Genomic DNA, 9,327 nt, shown 5'->3' on the forward strand with positions numbered 1-9,327 from the left:
TTCACCCTCCTCCCCCACAACACTCACACCCTCATGCCAGGCAGTCCTAGACCAGCAGAGGGCACCAGAGCACAAGGGACCAACTCTTTCCTGGGTCTGTCCGTGGGGGAAATCCAGCAGAAGAGGCAAAATTCACCTCTAAGTGAGGGGCGGCTGTGACCCCCCAGCTGCTCCAAATAAGGCTCCTGCTGGTCAGTACCCCAGCCTTCTTCCTACTCACCTCAAGAATTGAGAGATGATACAATAGAATGAGAGGGGAAACAATAAAACTGAACAGCCCTGCTTAGCTCAGGTTCATATTCCAGCAAACGTGACCTGAGACTTAACTTCTCTGAGCCTTGTTCTCACGGAGGATGATAAAAGTAACCATTTAAAAGGCTCATGGTGGTGATTAAACCTGTTAACATATTTGCCTGGTATATAGCAAGTGCTTAAGCCACTCCAGGTGGGCTTTGATGCCAGCTGACTTTTGTCTAACCCTTTGTTTCAGCCACCAATTCCCTTCTTTCCGATGCTTAACCTGATGAGTAAATTATTTAAGGGCAGAATGGCAGAAGGAAACCAGTTTTAGAGCAAGACAGAGAAAGGTTTGAATCCTGATTGCCTGTTTCTTGATCCGTAAATAGGAGATAACAATAATAGCGAGCATTTGTAGAGTGCTTATTCTAGGCTAGACACTGTTTTAAGTTCTTCCTGGGGAGGAGGTAATGTCTGAGCTGAGTCTCAAAGAATGTGTGGGAGTGAACTTCTTTCAGCCAATTATTCTTGAAAATGGGTGGAGAAATAAAGTTAGACATATTGCCTGGAGTCCATTAAACACTTCACTAGTATTTAAAAAGTATGAAAACACAAAGAAAGAAATTAAGCTCCTATAATTTCACCCCTCTGGTTTAAACCTATATTATGATTTTTCATACTATTACTGGTTGTCAGGCAACTTCATACAAATTTCGATATACTTGCAAGCATTAAGACCTACTGCATTTTCATTTTTTAAAATGTAGTAGTTCACCACGTTAAATGAAGCGTGATGAGTAAGGTCATGGGCTTTGACTCATTCTGTCCTGGCTGAGTGTCTTGACTCTGCCCCATACAAACCCATTGAACTTGGCTGTGTTGCATAACTACTTCTATGCCTCAGTTTTTTCACCTGTAAAATAGAGCTAATAATGGCAACTACCTTATAGACCTGTTGTAAAAATTGAATAACTTAATACATGAACAACAGTGTCTCTTGACCAGGGATGATTTGCCTCCCTGGAAATATGTGGCAATATCAGGAAACATTTTTGGTTGTCACATTTGGGGACAGAGATGCCACAGGCATCTATCTAGTGGGCAGGGGCCAGGGACCGTCTCCCACAACAAAGAATTCATTGGCCCAAAATGAGAGTAGTGCCAAGGTCGAGAATTCCTGCTGTGGATTATGAAACAATATTTGGCACATAGGACCCACTTAGTAGATTTTTGTTGTTATTATTTCCTAACCCTTCCAAAGTCTGTAAGCTGACATTCCAAAAGAAGTGTGATTACAGCCAACCTTGCTACATTTCTCTCCTGTTTCTCCCCCTTACACGACCTACAAAGCCAGAGGGGTCCACTCACTGGGCCTGACCATGTCATGCCTCTTTGGGCCTGGGTCGCATTCGCTCTGCCTGGACCTCCTCTCTTCTCAGCCACAGCATTTCTATACCTCCTTCCACACCCGCTTTCTCTGGGAAACCCCCATAGTGATTTTTCATGCCTGGGAACCCATGTGGCTGTTTATGTAGAGTATTCCGATGACAGTTACATATGTTTCCTTCTGCGTGTAGGTTTTATCCTCCGTGGTGAGGTTCTGGGCCACTCAAGAAGGAGTTTACGTTGGGCCAGAAATTCACTGTGCAAAGCCCTGAATATACAACATTTAACAAGGCCAAGTCCTGTCTGTGGGGGTGTACCCTGTAGCTTACTTGGTGGAGTATACCATTTAGGTGATCGTGCAGTTCCTGGTGGGGGTGTAGTGGAGTGAGTTTTGGAATCTGGCCACTTGGCTGGGTTAAATCTAGACACTGATCTCGTTAGCTGTGTGACCCTGTTCAAATGATCATTAGATTCTCACCTTTATAAGGAGTGATAAGAGGTATTTCAGGGTGGGGAAAGGGGGTTGAATACTTAGTCACTGCTTAAAAGTGTCCATTCTTTTCCACCCTCGTTGGCTGGTCTGCTGTACGATTGCCCATCTGTCTTCATGTCCAAGGGCATTTGCTTGTATGGCGCCCACCACGTCCACTGGAGTCGCTCTCCAGGGCCCAGCCTCAGTATAGTAATCATTCATCCCCTTGACTCAGGCTTCTGCTCAGTCATTCTGTTTAGGTTGCACATCTGTGGTGCTGAGCCAGTGCTGCAGCCCCGAAGTAGAATTCCAGGAAAAGTGAAGCCCTCGATGGAGCCATACTTGGCTGGGTCTGTGTGTTCCCTGCCCCTCCTCTTCCATGTATCCAGACTACATTCTGATTCAGTGGAGCTTCCTTCTGGGTTGTTTCCACACAGTTGGGGGTAGAAAGAGCACCCCCGATCGCGGAGATTCTTAATGTATAGCACAGATGACACGTGTTTGGACTTACAGCACATACTGTCTGCTTTGTCCAGTCAAATACCATGCAAGTGTTTTTGGTTAAGCTGCTCATTAGGCTTTGCACATGCAAGGCATAGAGCTCTGTGAGGGAAGATTGAGAGGCACAATGTGGTGACAAGCCAAAGGTGACAATGCTTTTACATCTGACTGTGGTGTGGATGTTCATTAGGTGGCTCCAGGCAAGTTACCCCACCCTCTCTGGGCCTCTCAGAGGCAGTTTATATAGAAGTTGGAATTAGGCCCACCTGAATCTGCTGTGTGACCCTGGGCAAGTCACTTAATCTGTTTGAGCTTTAATTCCCTCCTTGTTACGGGAATCAACTGAGATATAGCTCAGAGAATGCTTAGCACAGCACAGTAGCTTCTGTTGGGGTCCCACCCACTCTCCTATCCCACCCCAGGGGTTATCAGCACACTGACAGTGTCCCCTGTGTTTCTTCCTGAGGGAAGTCTCTGATCTTAGAAGGGTGCTCGGCTCATATGTGTGGCAGGCTGGCAGGCTGAAGTGCCAAGGATTTAATGCCCCAGGAGCAGCCAATGTGTGGCAGGAGTTGGTTGCTAAGTACCTCAGCCTCCTTACCCCTCAGTAAGGCAATCTTAAAAAATAGTCTGTCAATGGTCCCCAGTGGGATTAGGTCCCAGTTGCCCTTAGTGTTAACCTGCTCACTAATATGCTCTTACTGGTGTGCCTCTCTCTATTCCTTCTCACTCTCCTACCTCCTCTCAGTATTCCCTGGGATCACATCCCAAAGAACTATGCATTTAAATCCTTGTCTCAGGCTCTGCTTTTGAGGAAACTATAGGCTAGAGATGCCAGTGCCACATGCCTGCTGTTGACATTAAAAATGTGAAAGTACCTTGCAAATGATAATATACTCTCCACATGTAAGTATTAAATCCTTTTCTATGGAGCTAAAATGATGCTGTTATTCAGTCAGTGACAAAAAGATTTCTATGTGACCTGCAACAGTGAGATAATTATGGGTCCCTTTTTGAGGCCTAAACTGGACACCTATGGACATCACAGATGTGGAGATTATGCTGAGTTTGAAGAGAGGTTGGGGTACATGATTATTTTGAATTTTTTGATTAAAAAATTCTCCTATAATTGTATATATGTTTGTTTTGTTTTGCTTTGTTTTTACATGGAGGGCAAACTAGTTAGGAAGTTATTTTAAGAGTCTAGGAAAGATGAGAATGGGAACGGTGTCATTTGTGTGGAATGTGGTTGATTATAGATGGTCACAACTTCTCCCATTGAGAGGTGGGGTTTAATTCCCCTCCCCTTGGACCTGTGCTGGCCTTTCTGACTGGTAATCATCGGGATGTACAGAAGTGGTACTGCGAGACTTCAGAGGCTAGGTTAGAAGGAGGCATGCAGCTTCCAAACATTTGGTTCTATCACAACACGTGCTCTTGGACACAGCCTTTTGGGAGCCTCAGAACCCAGCTTTCATGCTGAGAGAGCCTCATACCATGTGCACAGGCCATGTGGGGAGGCCCTGGGTGAGTCCTAGCTGAGTCCACAGCCCCTTGCCAGTATCAACTTGCAGCCATGTGAGTGAGATATTTTGGGCATCAGCCCTATTGAGCCTTCAGACAACTGAAGCCCCAGTCAAATTCTAACTACAATATAGGAGAGATGCCTTGTCAGAACCCCCAGGTGAGCTCTTCCAGAACTCTCAACTCACAAAATCATGAACATGGTAAAATGGTTGCTTTGAGCCACTGAGTTTTTGTCATGCTATGGGGGATCACCAGATGGGGAAGAATGGGTATACAGAGTAGAGCAACAGCACAGGAACATTTATGTAAATTAAAGCATATATTATTGGCAACGTGTGAGTGTATGTGTGTGTGAGAGAGAGAGATTCAAACAGTGTGGGCAATTCCACTTTTTATTCTATGAATGAGCACTTGACATGATAGTAACGTGGGTGATATCAATCTTTTTGGTGAGTTGGTCTCCCATCTTGCCACACTGGGTATGATTCTGTTACTCAAAGTTGTATATTTTCATATATAATGGTCCCAATAAGTAAGCTGGCTCTTTCATCTGGTGCTCAAACAAGGCAACAACAATATGTTCTTAAGTGAGAGGAAAGTGTTTTCAGGTTTCCTGGGAAACGGTATGTTAAATTGGAGGGCATAATGTCCTCCAATGATAATTCCAATATGAAGTCTTGGCCTCATTATCTGACTTTAGAAGCAGCCTTTGCCTTAGATCTGACTCAACTGGATTATATTTCTTTGTTCCACAGTACACCACTGAGCAGATGCTTGATTAAAATCTGTTGATAAAATTATTTTTGGATTCTAGGAAGAGCCATTAAGCACCTCCTCAGTGACAGTGTTGTTTGTTGCCAATATTCCCATTATTGTTAATTGCAATAGGGAATTGGAAGATTCCTCCATAGCAATGACTTTCATTTGAATTAGGATTTTTCTGTACTAGATAAAACTTTGACCACTGTATGAATATCTGCCAAAAACAGGAAAGTAATCTGAAGGTGCAGGTTTGTGTAGAATTCAACTAAGATACCTACTGGAATCTTCTAAGTAAGGCTTTGGGATGCAGAGATCATCTTGATTCTCATGGAATTAACAGTAAGGGAGGCAGGCAGTGAACAAGCATTTCCAAACGTGGTGAGTGTTATCTAAAGTGGTGCTATAGGAGCATAGAGCAAGAGATTCAACTTTACCTGGGTGGTAAGGGAAAGCCACTCTAAAGGAAAGACTGAAAAATGACAAGATATTGGCTGGGTGGCGGGAGATAGGGAAATGTGTTTCAGGCAGGGGATGACACGTGTGCAGTCTACACCAACGAGTGGCAAAGCTTTTCTGCAAAGGGCCAGATAGTATTTTACATTTTGTGGGACATATGGTCTCTGTCATAGCTATGCCATTGTAGCTTGAAAACAGCCATGGCCATAGCTATAGAAAACAGCCATTGCTTATGGTACACAGCCAATGGTACAAAGCCTGGTGCTCACAGTGGCTTGATAAGAATGTGTTGGTGTTAACTATTCTTCAGGTTCTATACAGATTATTCAATGTGTATTTATCTTCCAAGATGTGTTATTTTCATTCACTGATGGTAACTAATTTTAGCTCTGCTGGTTTGCTTTCTTATGGCTAAATCACACAATCCAGCCATTATCCTAAGAATTCTGAGAATCAAGTGTTTCCTCTGGCACAGCTCTCTATCCGATGTTAGTTCTGTTATGAAAACACTTTTGGAAGTCTTGGTTTTTGGAGGCATCTTGTTCCTTTGCTGGATAAGGTCTGGGAAAGCTCAGAATGGTCAGTGTGAGTACTGTTGGCGTCCCTTGTCTGCATTCATAGCCTACTTTGACGATGTCCTCTAAGGAGTTGTAGGCATTTTATCTCATATGGTCAAGGTTACTTGGTTTACAGCATTTTAAAATGGATTTTTACTCATGTTTAGACAATTCTCCTTAAGAGCAGCACCCACCTCTCCAGACACTAAGTCGCAATATTTCAGCATGCATCTGTGGGGTTGACTGAGTGGGGAGCATTCAGACTGGAGTTGTCAGTGTTGTGCTAGAGCTCCTGCTTCGACTGCAGGTGGACCAACCAGCTACTATTGTCACGTGAGCCCCCAAACCCTGGGACCGGGATGGTGGTGCAGTCTGTTTGGGGCTGATCTAGACCCTTCTCTGTTTCTCTGAGTTCTTTCATTCATTCAGCAAATGTTTATGCAACCCATGTGTGTCTCATTATTGAGCAAGAAGACGGGTACTTGTCCTAATGGGGCTTGGAGTCTAAGGGGGAAAACTGATGTCAAATAATCTCATCAGTGAATGAATATTTACAAACTGTGATGAGTCCTTTGAAGTAAAGGAACATAGTGCTGAAAAACAGCCTGCCTCAGACTGGGTGGTCAGGGAAGTCCCCCTGGGGAGGAGATGCTTAGGCTGGGTTTTAATGGGTAAATAAGAGATAAAAGCTAGATGAAGGTGGGATGATAGAACATCCCAGAAAAAAGGAAGAACATGAGCAAAGACTCCATGCAACAAGTTGAAAGGAGGCCAGTGGACGCAAATCATGTCTCCCTGCTCCTGGAGTGAGCTGCCCTTCTCTGAGGGGTCGATGGAAATTCTGCATCCTTGCCCCTGCTGTTGGGTACTGGGTAAATCCTGTCAAAGCAGACAAGGGGTTGCTGGCCCAGTGTATCCGTTCATCATATTGCTCACACTCCCAGACAGGACAATATCCATGAGGAGTTTGTGAAATCCTCTTCTACCTGGTGTGGGCCTGGGGCCCAGAGCTTTGGCTGGTGTAGGGTTTCCTAAGGGTGTGGGCTCAGTGTGGGGATGGGCAGAGGATGTGGTGCCCTCTGGCAAACTCAGTGGCCTCTGAAGGACAGTTCAAGTCAGTCTTCAGTTCAAAGGGGCTTGGAAGGGATTGGGGACCACTCACAAGAGCAGTTTTAAGACAAAGGGTGAGAGGTCAGGACCCTAGATCACCCCCAAACAGACTGCACCACCATCCCGGTCCCAGAGTTTGGGGGCTCAAGTGAAAACAGTGGTTAGTTGGTCCACCCTAAATTTTGATAATTCAGAGAGAGTGGCTATGTCCATGTTTTAGAGGATGCTTTTGGTTCTTGGAGGGGTTGGAGGAGGCGGGGGAAATATTAGAGTTAAATATAAAGACTTGCCCTTCATTATATAATCAGACTCTTATTGGTAGAAACTATAGCTCCAGCAACCAATCTCTTTAGTTCTTCTTGGCTCTATACATCAAAGCTTATCAATCAATAATCTATTTTCACCAAGATTCTAGCTCCTCAGTTCCTCTTGTCGAGCCCCGCTAGCTGCTGTCATGTGATTCCGTGATGGTTTTAGCTGTAGCAACCCTTTTTTCTTCTGCCTCATGCCTTCAAGTTCAAAGAGGTGTGAATTTCTGTTTCCTATTTTCTCTTCCTCTCCCATCTGAGTTACTGGCTTTGAAGCATTGGCTGTGTTCTGCTCCTCTCCTCTTTCTCAGATGGAGGCTTTTTCAATCTGATTTTCCAGTAAATATGCATGAAAGTGTCTTGCCCAGTGCCTGAAACAGTGCTCAGTGAATATCAGATTTGTGTTCTCCTGGAGGTGGGTTGACTCTGTGTGGATGCCCTGTGTTTCCTGGTGGACCTTCCTCCCTCCCCCTGTGTTGTCATCATTTTCCCCATCCTGCTTGTCCTCCACAAGCCTTCATACAGAACACGTGCTCTCCACCAGATGCTCTGCTAGGCTAGTGGCCGCCATTACAAAGGTTACACCAATCTTCAAGCCTAGAAATTCTACAGATGAGGGAAATCATGCTCAGCCTCCTTTATTTAGAGAGATGAAAACTGAGGCCTGAGGAAGATAAGGGACTTGGTCAAGTTTGCACAGTTAGCAGCAGAGCCCACTATAGTGCTTCCATTCCATAGATGCTGTTCTGTCTGTTGGTTTGGTTGTCTGGCTTTGACTTCAGTGGGTCAGACGAATTTACTCTTCCCACAGCTGTCCCAGGTGTGTCGGAGCTGCATTCACTGTCCACCTTTTCCCCTTTTTCCACCTTCCCTACTTCCTGCTCTCCTTCCTCCTCCACTTTCTCCTTTGAACGGCATTTGTTAGACGTGAGTCCATGAGACACAGTTCTTGTCAATGTGGGAATGGACAGAGAAGAACAAGATGCAATCCCAGCCCACAAGGAATTTGAGGTTCCACAGGGCAAACTAGCAACATCAGCAACATTGATAAAATTAACAAAAACGGTAATAGCTGCTGATATTTATTGAGCCCTTTGTGGTGTCAGTCTCTGTGCTGAGGGCCTTAGATGCACCAATTCATTTATACTTGACCACAGTCCTGCAAAGCAGGGTCTCTTATTTCCTATTTTGCACATGAGTAATTTGAAACAAAGGAACTTAGGTCAAGGTCACATGGAAGGGAAGTGGTGGCAAAAAGATGTGTACGTGAGAGGGTAAGGGAAGGAAGGGTAGAGTACATTGTGTCACATCCCAGGGCCGCCTTGCACGTAGGCAAGTGGATTCTCCAGTCTCCAAGCAGCTGCAGCCTCAGCACAGAGAGAAAGGAGAAAGAGAGAGAGAGAAAAATGAAGTCCTGGGGAGAGTCAGCAGGGCTTGAGGCGAACCCTCCTCCCCATCAGCCTTTTGGGAAGAACTTAGTGATTCTTGCCAGGCAAGATTTAGAAATTGTAGCCATTCCTGACTTCTATTGATTGTTTGGATGACTCTGAGCAGGGCTAATTAACTAGCCGAAGGAATTTGCCCTGTGGGTTGGTGCCAGGTCCACGGGAGGTGTGTAGAGGCCTTCCCAGGTCAGAGGTCACCATCCCTGTGAGTCGTCCTCCCCAGGATGTAGAGTGGTGTCTGGAGCCCGCCCTCTTCTGCCAGGTTGCATGGCTGTCATGCTAACAGCTGTTGCCATTCGCCAGGCTTCCTTTCAGCTTCCTGTGGCCTCGCCCCAGGCTTGTGCTTTGGGAAGACCCTGGACCCTGCTCTGTGGTTTTCCTCTAGCCCTGCCTAGTGAGGTTATCCTGGGAAGCTTGCTTTGGAAATGGAGGACATACAGTGTCTTTTTCCAAAAGAATAAGGCTATCTATACATGAGCCAAAAAAATGTACACCTTGGGGCTTTATAGGATGAAATATATTTTGGCAAGTACTCTACATACAAAGAGAGGTTGGAATAAAGGCAG

This window comes from Manis javanica, chromosome 2, assembly GCF_040802235.1.
Source record: "Manis javanica isolate MJ-LG chromosome 2, MJ_LKY, whole genome shotgun sequence".
NCBI classification, from domain to species: Eukaryota; Metazoa; Chordata; class Mammalia; order Pholidota; family Manidae; genus Manis; species Manis javanica.